At 36.7% G+C, this 18,384-nt stretch overlaps 1 pseudogene across 1 annotated transcript; it reads right to left on the minus strand.

Moving 5' to 3' along the window:
* Positions 1-5,017: 5,017 nt before the first annotated feature.
* Positions 5,018-5,578, minus strand: LOC308431421 (large ribosomal subunit protein bL35m-like; annotated as a pseudogene). Its single transcript has one exon. The product of its transcript is annotated as a large ribosomal subunit protein bL35m-like (transcript).
* Between the last annotated feature and the right edge of the window lie 12,806 nt (positions 5,579-18,384).

An 18,384-nucleotide genomic window follows, 5' to 3' on the forward strand; every position in this document is an offset into this window, starting at 1 on the left:
AAGATATGGTAGATGATGTGATTGTGATTATTATAAAATAATATCAGAAGAAAGGGAGTTAAGAAGAGTCTTAGTTGAAGCAAACCAAAATGACTTGGTACTTAGAAATGAGTGAAGTTACATCAGACAGCTCAAAATTTGGTTGACAATTTCAATAAAAGAAAAACACAATTAGTAACACCAATTTAAATTTCAGGCAAAAATGAAGACATCAGAGAATTGATAAGAATATAGGCCAAATGGCATAATTTGAGAATTAAATGTTACCCTGAGCAGTTTTCAGAGAGAGAGAGAGAGAGAGAGAGAAAGAGAGAGAGAGAGGGAGAGAGGGAGAAAGGGAGAGAAGGAGGGAGGGGAGATGGAAGGGAGGGAAGGGGAGGGAGGGAGATAGAGAGAGAGAAAGAGAGAGAGAGAGAGAGAGAGAGAGAGAGAGAGAGAGAGACAGAGAGAGAGAGAGATGCAGCCACAGATTTCAGCATAAAAAGTTGCCCTTTTTTTCAAATTGATGACAATATTCAGTGCTGGTAAATGCCAAAATTGGATCAGATAGAAAATCTTCAAAGGACTCTAAGTGTTTTCAGTGCCAACAGTTGCTATGTATACTTGTTCTTAATATTATCAGAAACTTTCATGAAACTTCCCTGAAGATGGTTATTGGTCTTCAAAGTTAATCGTCTGCAAAAGAATGTCTACTAAATATGTACATTCACATCACTTATGATGTGTTTTTCCTATTGGCACAGGTATGTCACATGAATCAGAAAACAAGATTTCTTTATCAGAAAAAAGCAAAACAATGGTACTAAATGAGAAGATTCTTGAAGACAAATGCCAAGGCATCACAAGTTTGTCATCCAATAACTATTGAGAACATAAATATTTCAGAATCGGTGATGTCCCTAAGACAAAAAAAATCACACAAGTTTCCAACAATATTTCATTATCTGCTGTTTCTCTCCTTTATCACACATAGGTAATATTATTATCTGTGGTTTTGACCCATATACATAGACTGCTACCATATGTCTTGCTTTTGAACATTTGTCTCTTATCCATCCTCTTCTCTTTAACATTTCATAAATATAAAAGTCATTATATAACTTTAGAAGACGATCTCTTAGATAATTACTTAAAATTTTGAGAAATTATAAAGGTTACATAATTTTTACTTTTTTTTCACCCTCCAAATATTCTCATATATTCTTCTTGCCCTCTCAAATTTAATGCTTCCCATTTCTTTAATTGTTATTATATTCATATATATATATATATATATATATATATATATATATATACATATATACAGATATTCATAAATATAACTTATTCAGTCTATACTGTGTTATTTGTATGTATGTTCTCAGGCCTGACCACTTTGTGTTGTGTAACAGTGGCTCCAGCTTGGGGAAGATTATTTCTCCCACTCTCGGTACATTTTATTTGCTAAGTACTTTGTACACAGTTGAGACCTTGTGAACTTTTGCCCAGGCATCTCAGAATGTCTATTGTTGTCCTTATCTAGCTCATGTTTAGGCAGTGATGTTGGTAAGAGTTTATGAGTGTACCATCTGATAATATGAGGAGACACAAACTCAAACAAGCATCGGGATCCTATACCTTTCTTCAAACAATATTACTAGATATTCTCTGTATTTACATTTCAAATGTTATTCCCATTCCCTCACTCCCATCTCTCCTCCCCCTCCACTTGCTTCCATGAAGGTGTCACCTTTCCCAACCACCCTCTCCTACTTCAGGGCCTTGGCATTCCCTAACATTGGGAAATGAGTATTCACTGAACCAAAGGTCTGTCCTCCCATTGATGCCAGAGAATGCTATCCTCTGCTACATATGCAACTGGAGCCATACATACCCCACCATGAGTAGTCTTTGGTTTGTGGTTTACTCCCTGGGAGCTGTGGAGAGTCTGGTTGATAATGTTGTTCTTGCCATGTGATTGCAAACCCTTTTAGCTTCTTCAGTCCCTTCTCTAACATTTTCATTTGGTCTCCATGCTCAAACCAATGGTTAGCTGCAAGCATCCTCATCTGTATAAGTATGGCTCTGGCAGAGTCTCTGAGTACATCCATATCAGGCTCCTGCCAGTAAGCACTTCTTTGCATCAGGAATAGTGCATGGGCCAAAGAGGACCACATAAAACCAGGTACACTGAAACTGATAGAAGAGAAAGTGGGGAAGAGCTTAGAACACATAGGCACAGGAAAAAACTTCCTAAACAGAACAGCAATGGCTTCTGCCCTATGATTAAGAATCGATAAATTGGACCTCATAAAATTGCAAAGCTTCTTTAAGGCAAAGGGCACTATCAAAAGGACAAAACAGCAACTAACAGATTGGAAAAAAGGTCTTTATTAATTCTATATCTGATAGAGGGCTAATATCCAAGATATATACAAAGAATGCAAGAAGTTAGACTCCAGAGAATCAAATAATCCTATTAAAATGAGGTGCAGAGCTAAACAAATAACACTCAACTGAAAAGTACGGAATGGCTGAGAAGCACCTAAAGAATGTTCAACATCTCTCGTTATCAGGTTAATCCAAATAAAACCAACCCTGAAATTCTTCCTCACAAGAGTCAAAATGGCTAAGATAAAAAACTCAGTGACAGCAGATGCTAGCTAGGATGTGGAGAAAGAGGAACAGTCCTCCACTGGTGGTGGAACTGCAAACTGGTACAACCACTCTGGAAATCAATCTGGGAGTTCCTCAGAAAACTGGACATAGTACTTCCTGAGCACCCAGCTATTCCACTCCTGGGCTTATATCCAAAAGAAGCTCCAACACCTAACAAGGACACATGCTCCACCATGTTCATAACAGCATTATTTATAATAGCCACAATATGGAAAGAACCCAGATGTCCTTCAAGAGAGGAATGGATACAGAAATTGTGCTACATTTGCATAATGCAGTACTACTCAACTATTAAAAGCAATGACTTTATGAAATTCTTAGACAAATGGATGCAAATAGAAGCTATCATCCTGAGTGAAGTAACCTAGCCACAAAAGAACACTTATGGTATACACTCACTAATAAGCAGATACTAGCCCAAAATGCTTGGAATAACCATGAAGCCATTCACAGACTTTATGAAACTCAAAAAGAAGGAATGCCAGAATTTGGATGCCTCAGTTCGTTTTAGAAGGGAGAACAAAACACTCATGGGAGGAAATAAAGGGGCAAATAGAGAAGCAGGGATTGAAGAAAAACTCATCTGGAGACTGCCTCACCTGTGGATACATCCTATATGCGGCCACTAGATCCTATAGTTCTTATATAATGGCTCTTCTTTTTCCTCCTCCTCTTCATCCTCCTTCCCTCCTCCTCCTCTCTTCCTCCTTCCCTCCTCTTCTTTCTCCTCCTCCTCCTTCTCCCCCATTTCCTCTTCCTCTCTTCCTACTCCTCCTCCCCATTTTCTCTTCTATTCTTCCTCCTCCCCTCCTTCTCTCCCTCCTCCTCCCCTCTTTCTCCCCTTCCTCCTCTTCCCCTCCTCTGTCTCCCCTCCTTCCCCTCCTTTTCCTCTTTCTTTCCTCCTCCTTTTCCTCCCCTTCTTTTCCCCCTCCTCCTCCTCCTCTTTCTCCCTCTCCTCCTCCTCATTTTTCTTATTCTTTTTCTTGTAATAAGATTACCAAATCTGAGGATGTTTATTAATGTGTATGTATATGTGTGCATGTATAAGTGCTTTCATGTTCTGCATGGGCTAGCTATCCCAGTTTTAGAAATTAACTAATATAAAATAAATCATTATTTTGTAATTCTCCCATAACATCTTTCCCATGTGCTTTGATTACAGGTGAATATCACCATGCCCATGTCCTCAAACCTTTTTTTTTTTCAGGTGCACACACACATTTTAATAGTTTGTGTTCTAAATTTTAAAGTGCTTCAATTCCATCACTGCTTGAAAATTACAATATTATGGGTGACAGGCAAAATTAGAAAAAGCATAGCAGGTCTAGGGAAAGTGCAAGTGAGGGAAATAAAATGAGTGGAGGAAGAAAAAACTGTGGTTGGGATGTATTGGATAAGAGAAGAATCTATTTTTAATAGAAAAGGAAGGAGAGAGAGAGAGAGAGAGAGAGAGAGAGAGAGAGAGAGAGAGAGAGAGAGAGAGAGGGAGAGAGAGAGAGAGAGAGAAAGAGAGAGAGAGAGAGAGAGAAAGAGAGAAAGAAAGAAAGAAAGAAAGAAGAAATCAAGGAGTTTTAAATTTGAATCTGCCTCAAGTAAGTTATTTACATAAATTTCCTGTTAATTACATTTGTTTTATTGCTTGGAATTATAGAATAAAATAATATAATGCAATAAAAATGTGTCCAAGCATAGATTGTCCTTGTGACAGTATGCAGCCTAACTTTGTATGAACTTTGCTCATGACCATGCTAAATTAGCCCACAGAATAATCTCAGAATATAAAGTGTCTCATGCCCCGAATAAAGTTGACTATTGCATGAAAAAAAGCATTTCATAATATTATTAATAGCTCAAAAAGTTGACTCTAAAAGTTTAGTAAGCACATATTTTACTTGCTTAACTAAAATGTCAATTTAAAAAATTATCAAAAGCAAATTTAAATTTTTAGATATACTTAATACAATTTAAAACACCTACAAGCAATATCAGCTTGTGTTTGTTACGCAGTGCTGTGGGGCTTTCCGCTGTTGTGTTGCCTATCATAATGTATTTCATAGTCTAACTTTTTTTTTAAACGACTTTATTTTACAAAACAAAGATAAATGTACAGATTTTAAACATTTTTGCTTAAAATTATACATTTTTGTCAGTACTGTTTTTTCAGACATTGAAATAATTTTTACATAAAACCATGTGAATATATTTTTTTTAGTCAGTACTTGATTTTTTTCAAGGGCTTGACAGTATGCATTGAAAACCTAATAGTTACAATAAGCGTAGAGTACATGCAAAACATTTGTAAGGACACCCTGTACACACAGATCCACATCCCATAGTTGGGAACCTGTGATGACTCGAACTATACTTGCAGGTTGGTTTGATCATGGTACATCTGGTAAGGATCACCAGCATACCAGTTGTGCCTCTTCCAGAAAGATGTCATCATTTTATCTAGTAACTCTTGGTCTGTTGCAGAACACAAATTTCCTAAAGTGCTTCTTTCTTGCAGTTGACTTTTTCCATATTTTTTTTCTTATAGCCAGCCTTTCTTTTTAGCCAAAGGCTAGAGTGGAGTTAGAGGAAGTGATGCATGAAGATTTTATTGTCTTTCTCTTGCCTTTCCATGTACTTCAGTACATTAGATTTCTGGTCAGGGGCTTCAGGACACTAGGAACCAATGTTGCCACTCTATTAAGGACTGTTGCAATATTCTTATATGACAGGCGTCCAACAGATTGACAAGTCTTGGAGCAGTGGCAACAACTGATGTCTGAATATGACTAAAATGAATGGTGCTCAGAGCAGAGTTAGGATAGTCATTCCTGGCACAGTTCTGATAGGATGAAGATGCCAAGACATTCAGTGGACGTAATATTCCTGAGGCAGCTCTCACAGTACCTGTGAAGGTGGAGGCCACCATCTTGCAGCATTAGTACTATTATTTTACAGTGTTAGTTCCACTTGATTTGAACTTAAGATTTATGGTTCTTATCCCAGTTTTTCCAGCTTAATTTTTATGTGTGATCTGGATACATTAATCTAAATATTTTTCCCTTAAATTTTTATTTGTCTCATTTTATGTGGTTCTATTGATCCTTAAACAGCCACAGTAACATAATGCACTACTCTCAGAACAATTGCTGTTTCTCCTCAGTCTATAAATGACAGAAAACATCCCGTTCTTGTCATCAATATATTCTCAGGATGTGGCCCAATAGGGTTTGCAATAAATAATATCAAATAGGTTATTGAATGACAACAAAAATCACCATGAGGTGAGTGAAAGCTTAAAGGCACCTAAATCTATTCCTGGCCTTTTAGCACCAGTCTATAGGCACACATTTCTAATAGGTCATGTCAATATTTCATTCTGTATCTAACATTACCTGATCTTTATACAGGTAAAAATATTGTCAATGAGCAGGAGTTAATATATATTATAAAGCTTATTTTTTCACATTCTTGGCATTAAAATCTAAATTAAAATAAATGACTTTATGTTCATAAGTACTTCCTGAGATTTTTCCTTTTTTCTACATCTTTAGCTACACTTAATGAGTCCATTTCTTGCCTCCCTTAATCAATCAATCAACCAATTATTCAATTACTTAAATAATTAATGTGTATGTATGAACTTCTATGTACATTTGCAGCTTACTGCGAACGAGCTGATATGTGAACTTCTGGGGCAAATATTCCTGTCTTCACTTTTTATCTCATCATAGGCATTCTGGAGGAATTACAACCACCTAGAGTTGGAACTAAGAGCCTCAAGATTGAATTTTAAACATTTCTATCCATTGAGCCATCTCTCTGACTCAGTACATGATTTGAAATACAACAATGTTTCAACTTAAAAATGCATAATTCTGCATTTACATTTTTAAACACTAATTTATTTTTGGTTATTGTATGGATACGTGCATACAATTTCAGATGCATCTAGAAGCCAGAGATACCAGATCTTCCTAAAGTTGGACTACAGGCAGTTGTGAGCCATATAATGCCCTGGACACTAAACTCTGGTCTTCTTTAAGAATCTTATGTCCTAGTAACTAATCTTCCCAGACTTGTACTTTTATTTTTTTCATCATAATATTTTTATTAGATACTCTGTATTTACATTTGAGATGTTATCCCTTTACCCCGCCCTGCTCCCATCCACCCTCCAGTTGATTTCAAAAAGGTGCACTCCCTTCTTATTCCCCTCTCCATCTAATTGCATTGTCATTTCCCTACATTGGGAAAACGTGCCATTTCTAGAAAAAAAAGCCTCTTCTCACATTGATACCATACACTGCTATCTTTAGCTACATATGCAACTGGATCAATAGGTTTCTCAAAGTGGGCACAAGGGTTCTTGTTTTACTCCAAGGGAATTAGGAGGGATTGGTTGGTTAATAATGTTGTTATCTTCCCATGAGATGAAACCTCTTTCAGCTCTTTAGATCCTTTCTTTAGCAACATCATGGGGATCCCCAAATTCAGACCTCTGTTTAGCTGCAAGCATGCTCAAGCAGTACTGTAGCATAGTTCCTGAGGTGGCATCTCTGATTCCTCCTGCTAAGTATTTTTTGGGATCAGGTATAGTGCTTGGATTTGATGACTGCATATGTGGTGGATCCCCAGGTGAGGTGGTTTCTGAGTGATCTTTTCTTCAATCACTGTTTCTCTATTTGACCTTGTATTTCCTCTCATGAGTGGTTTGCTCTTTTTTCTAAGAAGGACTGAGGCATCCCCATTTTGTCCTTCCTTCTTTTTGAGCTTCATAATGTCTTTGTATTTTTTCTTGGGTATTGGGTATTCCAAGCTTCCTGGGACTAGTATCCACTTATAAGTGAGTTCATACCATGTGTGTTCTTTTGTGAATGAGTTACCTCACTCAGGGTGATAGTCTCTAGTTCCATCCATTTGCCTACAAATTTCATGAAGTCATTGTTTCTAACAGCTGAGTAGTAGTCCATTGTGTATATGTACCATATTTTCTGTATCCATTCATCTGTTGATGGACATCTGGGTTCTTTCCAGCATCTGGCTATTATAAATAAGGCTGCTATAAACATGGTGGAACATGTGTCCATATAGGTTGGAGCATCTTTGAGGTATATGCCCAGGAGTGGAATTGTTTGGTTTTCAGGTAGTATTATGTTCAATTTTTGAGAAATCACCAGACTGATTTCCAGAATGATTGTACCAGCTTACAACCCCACCAACAGTGGAGGAGTGTTCCTCTTTCTCTATATCCTCTTTAGTATCTGCTGTCACCTGTGTTTTTGCTTTTAGTTATTCTAACTGGTGGGAGGTGCAAACTCAGGATTGTTTTGATTTGCATCTCTCTGAAGATTAGGGATGTCGAGCATTTCTATAGGTGCTTCTCAGCCATTTGATGTTTCTCAGCTGAAAATTCTTTGTTTAGCTCTGTACACCATCTTTAATTGGATTATTAAATTCTCTATAATCTAGCTTTCTGAGTTCTTAGCATATATTGGATACTAGCATTCTATCAGATGTAGGATTGGTAACAATCTTTAGGCTGCTGTTTTGCCTTCTTAACACTGTCCTTAGCCTACAGAAGCTTTGCAATTTCATGAGGTCTTATTTGTCAATTCTTGATCTTTGAGCATATGCCATTGCTGTTCTGTTCAGGAAACTTTCCTCTATGCCTATGTGTTCTAAACTCTTCCTCTACTTTCTCTTCTAATAGTTTCAGTGTACCTGGTTTTAGTGGAAATCTTTGATCCACTTGGACTTGAGCTTTGTACAAGGAGATAGGAAAAGATTGACTTGCCTTTTTCTACATGCCGACTGCCAATTGAACCAACACCATTTGTTGAAGAGGCTGTCCTTTTTCCATTGAATGTTTTTAGCTCCTTTGTCAAAGATCAAGTGACCATAGGTGTGTAGGTTGACTTCTGGGTCCTCAATTCTGTTCCATTGATCTACCTGCCTATCTCTGTACCAATACCATGCAGTTTTTATCACAATTGCTTTGTAATATATCTTGAGATCAGGGATGGTGATTCCCCCAGAAATGTTTTTGTTCTTGAGAATAGATTTCGCTATTCTAGGTTCTTTGTTATTCCAGATATATTTGCAAGTTGCTTTTACCAGCTCTATAAAGAATTGAGTTGGAATTTTGATGGGGATTGCATTGCATCTGTTGATTATTTTTGGCAAGATGGCCATTTTTACCATCTGGTTCTGGCATTTTTTTTTTTTTTTTTTTTTTTTTTTTTTTTTTTTTGGGTTTGGGAGGCTTTTGATGATTTCTTCTATTTCTTTAGGTGTTATGGGATTGTTTAGATGATTTCTCATTTAACTTTGATATCTGGTATCTGTCTAGAAATTTATCCATTTCCTCCAGATTTTCCAGTTTTGTTGAGTATAGGCTTTTGTAGTAGGATCTGATGATTTCTTCAATTTACTGCTTGAATCGTGAGCGTTCTGTGTAGCTTTTCCTGGGGTAGAACTTGGGCAGAAAAAGTTGACTCATCCTTCCACTTCAAATGAAAAGTGTTCCTGATGTTCTTCTGAGCTCCCAGGGACCTGTGCATAGGTGGGTCGCCGTCCAGATGCTGCTGTTCCGGGTCTGGTTTTGGGCCTTGTGCTTAGGATGGAAAGCTGACTTGTACTTTTATTAATAGTTATGAAATATTTTAATTTTCTATTGAAATGTGAACTTTAATATTTATAGCTGGCTTTGGCTTCTAAAAGCTATATGCTTCAGAAGGAAGGAGGGAATAAGAGAAGGCGAAAGGTTGTGTGTGTGTGTGTGTGTGTTTGTGGTAGAAGGAGGGAGAGGAGAAGGGAGAGGGAGAAGAAAACAGGAGAGGAGGCATTAAAATATCAGTTCATCAAGCATACCACCTCCACAAAAATATTGACTTATTTACTGTGATTTCAAAATCATGCTTTGTTTACTGTGCTGAGTCCTGTTTTACCCACAGTTCTGAACAATTCACATTTTATCCAAAGAAACAATTCTGTCAGAGATTATTTGTAATAGTATGTGGTAATTTTTATAACGTACTGACACCTAAACAATTGTTGTATCAAGTAAAATCACCCAAGTTAATAAAGCTTGGGACAAGACACAGATCTGTACTGGAGAAGATATAACTGAAAAATAACTGTATTCTCACAAACAAGTCCTAAAATACCTTTAAGTTCTGCAGCTAGTTATTTCTTTACACAAGAGATTTCTCTTGTAGTTTCCCAAACCTATCAAAACTCTTACATTGCCTACTCTTAAATAATGGCATTTATCTTAGAGTTTTACTGCTGGAAACAGACAACATGGCCAGAACAGCTTCTATAAGGACAACATTTAATCTGGGCTTGTTCACAAGTTCAGAGGTTCAGTCCACTGTCATCAAGGCAGGAGTATGGTGCAAGAGGAGCTGAGAGTTCTACATCTTGTTCAGAAGGCAAACAGGAGAAGAGTGGCTTCTAGGCAGCTAGCTAGAGAGTCTTAAAGCCTGTACCCATAAGGACACACTTCCTCCAATGAGGCCACATGTCCGAAGAGAGCCACTACCTGGGCAAACATATGTAAACTACCACAGGATTCTTTCTGATTTCACCAAGAAATAAAGAATGTCTTGGATAAAAAGGCCCAGATGTTTCCAATACCATCAAACCTATTATGAGCAGCAGGGACCTGAGGTACTCTTAATTTCATGTGGTTCCATTTTTAGGCATGATCATTTCATTTTAGTTATGTGTATTTTTTACTTGGAGACTTAATATATGTTCATGCCACTTTCTAAATGTATTCCCTAGAATGACAGGCCAATGCAGTGTTGCTTGCATGCTTTTTCTACAACATTGAAACCATGTCTATGTAGTTATGAGTAAGTCAATTTTAGACATTTTCTGTGTTTACAAGGCTGCATCTTCTATGATATTGTGATAGCTCAAATCGGCTTTAGTTTTCTTCACAAATTTACTAAGAAACATAGCTACCCCTTGTATCTTGTTTGTTATTTGTGACTGTGTTATACAATCAGAGCAGAAATGCCAGTAATTTGTTTATTATTTCTTCTGTCCTACTTCTAGAATAGTAAATAATGTACCAGGTCTCCAATAAGTAGTTTCAAATGAAACCATAGTTTGAAGGGGTAGAATTTGGAAAAATGGTCTGTATAATAAGTAGTATGAGATGATCAAATTAATAGTGAGAAAAACAATAATTAGCACTGGGTAATTCCATTCAGCAGAAAAATAACATTTAAAGCTCATAGTAGACTTAGAAAGAAATAACCTAGTAGCCATCGAAGTGTCTGGAAAAGATTAGATTCAATATGATTGGGTAAAATGAAAATTAGATACTTGTAAGTCCTTTCACTACCATTAAATCCTACTTTAGTACTTAATGTTATTTAGTAGCATCTTCAATAAATATTTTATGGAAGAGTCATACTATAGAAATCTTATTAGGGTCTAAGTCCATTGGAGAAGAAAATATTCTGAATAGATCTAGAAGACTCAAAAAGATGGATTTACAGTGGGAGCAGCAGCTATTTCTAGATACATAAATTTCCTATATTCTATAATTTTCATTTGTTAGAGCCATGAAAAGTATTATAAAATTCTCATTGTGGTCTTAAAAACAGGAACAGGGAAGTTAAAAACAATGGGAGATGTGAGGGTGCACTAAGTGTTAGTAGCACCACTGGAGTTTTTTAGAACATATGTATTTGTATGTTAGACACAAAGCTGGCCTGTTTATCGGCAGTTTTTCCAATGGCACTTGAACTCCTGTCAAGGAACAGGATATGAATTCATCTTCATCAGCTACACATTTGGATTATCAATTCAATTTAAAAATATTTATTGAGCCCTTAATGTGTGTCAAGCATCCAGCCAGGTATTGGAGTCACAGAGACAAACAAAACACAGTCCTTGACACTGTGGCTTTCCGTTCAGACAGAAGAGCAATCAGTGTTTTGGAGGGAAATGCGTAAACCAGCAAATGAACAGAAACCAGTAGAATTAAATTATTTATTCCAGCGAGACCCCTGTGTGGGCAAAGTCCATTCCTTCCTTACCTTCTGACAGGTCCTCTGCTGCCCAGAAGCAGAAGCCAACCAATCAGTGGATATGTGTTCTACTCTAAGCTCACGAAGGCTGTGTGGACTCCAGCAGTATTCTCAGAGTACATGGTACTAGGAGCCAGAATGTTCCTACAAATGAAATACATGTTTTCAGCACTTCCTTGAGGCATGGTAATGAGTTGTGTTTGAAGGTGAGCTCTCCATATTTAGAAAGTGAAATCATACTAAACACAGATTTTGTTCTATAATGACAGGACATAACTCTGTGACACCTCCAAATACAGGAATATAGTTAAGATATACCCGATACACCTTTCTTTCCATTCTATACCATCAGTGAGCTTGAGAGATAAGTGTCTAGGATGGATGGTGAATCAGAACAGCAAGACTTTTAGCTTACTATTTAGATAAGCTGCCCGTATAAATTTATTTTTTTTCTATTTTATTATATTTGAGTTCCACCTTCTTTTCTTCCTTACTCCTCTCCTTTCCACCCAACCCTCAAATTCCTGTCTTTTATTTTAAATGATCTTGTTATGCATATGAATCATTAATGTTTAAGGATACCTCAGGGTGGAACCAAAATGTGTCAGTGTTGCACTAAGTAGTGCAGTCAAGAGTTTCCCATGCAGTAGTTTATAACAAGAGTGATCCCAAGTGTGAATTCCTCACTTTTCTTCCTGTGTGACCCAGTGCTTTGTAGTTGGTGGTCTGTGGCCCATCTATTTGCTGTATGTGTCTCAGTCCTTCCCCGTTGTTTGTCTGTCTCTAACAAAGGGCTTTGTTCTCTGTTCGAGTAACTACACAAAACACATGGTATCAGAAAGAAATAAGGAATATATATTTGTCAGAAGTCTTTAACAGAGTTGTTACTGACCCTACCTGATCCAGAACAATACTCAAAATAGGAAATAAATATGAAAAACCTACATCCATGTGCTGGTTCTTACACTTACAAAGTGTTGTGCTGTGCTTTTTTTCACAGGTATTTCAACTTACTATAACAAGTACATATAAATTTTGGTCAAGGGAATGGAAAAATACATAGTTTAATGCTAAAGCTATGCATTTACCAGAGGCATAAGGGCTGATTCCATAGGAAGTGCTAGGGATAGTAATGTTGATTACAATATTTTCCTAAGGTTAGGCTGATGTCAAACAGCTTGAGTCCAAAGTGGAAGAGTAGATTGAATACCCTTTTCAAATGATCTTGAAGCACATCATTAATTCAGTTATAAGATCAGGTAAATGTTTGGTCTTTGGTCCTTTATCAAACAAGAGATTACTTCAGAAAAATTTTCACGTACACACACACATGCATACACACACTTTATAAAGACAAGCTGCTTGTTTCATTTAGTGTTCCTTGATTGTATAAGCATTTCTGATTAGCCTCCTATCAGGAGACTTGCTCTAGTGAAAACTGATTTTCCCTCCCAGAAGTCATAAATTGCCTTGAGTTTTGCTATGGGAGGGACTCTGCAAGATTTCAGTTCATTACATTTATATCCAAAGATATAGGAGCACCCCAAGTTTGTTGGGAGAAATTAGACCAAATCATAAAAAAGAACTTCCAAAGAAATTTAGATATGATCAATATACTATATATATTTCCCTGAGATGTCCTGGCCACCTTTTGTGGGTCAGGGGCCTTGAACAATGGCATTTATTTTCTCACAGTATGAAGGTTTTAAGCTCATGGTTTCCTTCAGAAGAATCTTTTTGTCTTAAATCTGTCCATTCTAGTACTTTACAAGAGACCTCCAGCCTTGCAGATGTTCGTCAAGAGATTCCAAAAGAATCCCCAACACAATGTAGGCTATTTCTACTACTCTTGATTGCTATCCACAAATCAAAGGTAGATCTCTACAGCTGATAAAAACCATGCAATTTGAATCCAGGACTCAGAATTGATCTGGAACAACCTAAAATCCTTTTTCCTGAGGACTAGCTTTCATAGTTTATAGAGTTATATGCACATTGCTAAGTAATGGAATCAATAAATAGTCCTACCAAGTTGTAACATATTAATAATATTGTTACCTAAGCATGAACTGAACAGATTCAACAGCTGACATCCCAGGGTAGATTGGGAAACTCTCCTGTGGACCTTTCTCTAGATAAAGATGTTCAGACAATGAACTTGCGAAAGATGGAGAATTAGTCTTTCCCATGGTTGAGTATAAAATACCAAGAGACAGAAAGCCCTGTAAACAAACACATAGGTAACACTGAAAAGACTCACTCACTAGTTTATATTTACATATATATATATATATATATGATGCACATGTGTATGTGAATGCAAATTTATATCTGTATGTATATGTATGTGAATGTGATATTTGTATGAGGGATGTATATGCGGCATACATGTATATGATGTGGATGTATACAAAACAAGAAGAATTGATGGCCAGACATGAGTAAGAGCAGGAAGATGAGGAAGAAAATCATCTCATTATATCTTATTAACAATTTTAAACCTTCCATTCTTTCCAAGTTGTTTTCATATGGTTCCTTCTGCTATGTATATCTAAATGCAACGTGCAATCTCTTATCTCATAAAGACACTTGCACATTGGGCATGAAATCTCAGTGATCTCATTTTGTCTTAATTACCTAGTTAGGAAACAATTTAACAATGTCACATTCTGAGAAATGGAGCATTGTAATTTCAGCATATAAATTTCAGAGGAGCAGACTTAGCTCTTAAAATCTGCACCTCTTTTCTCATGTCTTTGCTTGTTATAAATAATTTAAAAGCTGGTAATAAATGAAAAATTTATCCAGATCCCTAAACTAAGAAATGATACAGACATAAATTGACACCAGGAACATTTTTCTTCCAGATCAGCATTTATTCTTTGTAAATTTGGTACCATACAAGTATATTATAACATTTTTTTTCTGATCAGATGTGGGCGACTTTATCAGCTATTTTAAATGTTTTCTGTTTATAGATAGCTAAACTTTAAAGTGGAACAAAATTGGGGTTCATAGGCTACTTTCAGCTCATTTTATTGCCCTTAAAACTAAATTCCTTCTAACATGCTGTATAAAACATAAACAGGTGTAATAAAACCAAGTATATGGATCCACCATGCTGCAGAAGTCACTGATTGTCATAGCCAAGCTCAGACAGGTGCAATACTACCACCATCATTTTCTGTGCATAGTAAAATTGATATAAAGAACAATTCAATAGAAGAGATACAGTCTGCAGTGGAGAGTTTATAACACCTGTCATAATGGATCTGTCAGAAGCAAAAAAATGTTTACAGTTCATTGCAGAATGTAAAATGTTTGCTAAATCAGCAGTAAAAGTCAGAGGGAGGATAAATTTGTAGCAATGGTGGCAACACAACACGACTTAACATAAATATACCCGGCTGGAGAGCAGGTTGGGGGAAAAAGCAGGACCTACTTAGTTCTGAGAAGGATTTGATTTATGTTGTCAATAAATGTAAGAAGTATTAGGAAGATTAGGGCATTAGAATGTTAACACAAATCAAGATGCCCTGTGCTGAGCTGGAGTGCTCATACAACAATAAACTGTGCCAACTCCAGGTGAGTTGCTGTTTTAAGCCATGAAGTTTCTAAATGTGGAGCAGGAAAGCTATGGTCCATGGTACTAACAGGTCCAGTTGAAGGAGAATTGCTAGTAATTGATGCTTACTTGGCCTTTTACTCAGCTCTTTCAAAATTAGAAGAGAGTTCTTGTTCTGAGTTTTAGAAAAAAGATGGTTGTATTTCCCAGAAATGGTAATGGTGCTTTAAAAAGTGGCTGTGGGTGAGGAGTTTCAAAGTATATTTCAAAGTATATCCACGTTATTAAAGTGAATCCTCTGGCAGACATGTGTTCCTAGGCCATTCTCTCTTGCTACCAGTAGTACTTAAGATCTGTGGCAACCTATAAACTCAAATTAGATAAATCAGGCTTATTCTGCCAAACTTAGGAATTGATAATGAAAGAGATAGAATGTATGTCCTTTCTTTTGCTGTTGTTTCTTCTGGAACACTGCCTGCAATATTGGCACACAGACTCCTGGGTGAACACAGAAACTTTACCACATGTCTTTAGAAAAGTTTCCACTCTCTGGTTTGGCTGCTCTCACCGGTGTAGAATGAGGCCAGTTCTCAATTTTTAAAGATTTAAATCTTTGGTTCACTGCCTCCCATTCAAACATTACCCCTTCTAAAAATAATAATGATACTAATTTCTATTTAGCTGTTGCAATTGCTACCATGGAATTGGACTATTGTTTGTCTCTGATATAATATTAGTGGCCTTCCCCGTTTTTTTGCCACAGTCATACTATAAGACTTGTTCAATAGAGATGCAATCTTTCCACTATCTAGGTTTAATGTATGACCTAAAATTTACATCATCATCTCCTATACTTGCTGAAATAGGAAAACAATTTTCACTTCTCTCTGATGTTGTCAACTACATGTGCTATGGATTCATCTTGTGTACCTCCCTAAGACCAGTTAATTCTCCTTTACCTCCTTTATTATTAATTTCCATTTTCTCATGAAATCTCCCCTTTCCCATCAACAGCAAAATCTTTTGGTTGAGTTAAATCAATCTCTACAGCGATTGTTAGACTATTTCTACATTACACTACAAATCTTCCATTCTAAATGTTACCATGACTCTGTGAGTAAGTCGGCCAGGTCTCAGAGTCCTATTCCAGTCATTCCTTGTCAACTTTTATTGCAATCGATTGCTACTTACTTAAATGTTAATCTATCCTTCTATTTTCTTGTAGGGCATTAGAGACTCAAGTTTCTTTGAAATTGTGCTAGTCTTTTCGTTTGGGTGCCCTTTGTAACTTCTCTCCACCCTCACCCCCCCCCAACAGCTACCATTATCCATCACAGCATCCTTTTGGCATACAAACTCACTCCCATTGTTCTCATGGATGTTAGTGGAGTTCTGCAGAGCTTGTTTCTTGTTGACTCTAAACTACATATTTCTTCTTCAGAACTGTCAGTCCTGAAGTGTAGAAGTTTGTATCAGATATACTAGAGCTTTTGCACATGGATACATAAAATATAAATTTCATATTCCCGAAACCTAATATGTGTCCCTCAGAACCAGCCAAGCTGCCACTCCCATTAGGTAAAAACCCCATCCTTCTAGATGTTGTCTGTGGTAAAAACAAGAAAATTCAAGTACCAGTGAAAGATATGGGCCCTTTTCTTCAGTCTCTAGAACTACTGATGATTCAACCCTTGCTTAAATCTCCTACTATATTAACTCACAATATTTACAGGACTACAACCCTCATGACATAAGTAAAATATGGACAAACTTGTTATGTTCAGAACCAAATACCCCAAAACCAAATGATTCTAAGATCATTTATTAGGAACTAACTCATCAGAACTTACACAGTTCAGCTATAGAAAGTGTAAAGGTTAAGGAGTCCCTAGAGTGGAGAGCTTTGCTGAACTGATGACAACCTTGTCTACTCGGTTGTGTCTCTAATAAACTTTTCTGTAAAGAATAAGTGTCACTTAGTGATTTTCAGAATTGCTCATATGAGTTACCAGACCGCCTAAGTGTTGTTGTAATGAATTATATATCAATCCCTATCTCATACATTATTAAAGTTAGGATAAAAACAATATTAAATGAAAATTGTTATAGAAAACAAATTTTATAATCAATCTCAAAACAAGCCCAGGGATGTTGATCAATTTTTGTGGTAAACTAGGATCATATTTATACATACAACATACAAACTTTTATACCTTCTCCCACACATAATCCACCATTATTAAACTTTGGTTGTAGTTTCAAAATAAAATTCATAATCTTGTAAACCACTGCCCATTTGCTCTGCTTTCATCTTGCTTTCAGCCATAGAGAGATAATGCTCAAGAACCTTCTAACTGTTATTTCTATGTCTGCCTATCTTATTTCAAGACTCCACTGAAATGCAGAAGCAGCTACTTGTAAACGATTCAATAAATGTCTATCAAAAGCAACATCATGCCAGTAGTGGGCTTTTGACTTATGAGAAAGATGAAGAAAAATCTGCTAGAATTCTGATATAGTTATTTTCTTTATTACATTACGTGAGTTTTGAGGGACAATTAATTGTGAGTTCAGATGAATTAGCACAGAGAGTTGCTTGCCAAAAACTGATAGTGGGAGTTGGGGGACCATTGCCTTAACGAGTATCCACAAGGGTTGATTGATTGAATGTGTCAAGGTTGAGCTAGTGCCTGTGTGAAACCTTTACCTGTAATTTTGGTTTGATTTATTTGTTGATTCATTTATTTACAAAGTAAGGTAGTTTTCACCCTTATAATTTAGTCTCTTTTGCAAAGGAGGGTACTCTGTGTACTGCTGAGAGAGAAATTTGGACACAGTCCAACACACTAAACATTCTAGTTATACCTACCTACATTCTGTCCTGTCTGTAGGATGTGCTAGGGCAATGATGTCAGAGAACATGTGAGAGTAGACAACTAATGACTGCCTGAACATTATGCTCACAGTATTAGAAGGAACCCGTGTTCTATACTGCCTGGGTGGCTGGATATCAGATATTTGTGAGCGTGGAGACATAGGGTAGAACCAAACACAACTGGCAGAAAAAAATAAAATAAATAAATGATTACTAATGATATCCTGCTATACTCACAGACTCTG

This window comes from Micromys minutus (assembly GCF_963924665.1).
Source record: "Micromys minutus genome assembly, chromosome: 17".
Classification (NCBI taxonomy): domain Eukaryota; kingdom Metazoa; phylum Chordata; class Mammalia; order Rodentia; family Muridae; genus Micromys; species Micromys minutus.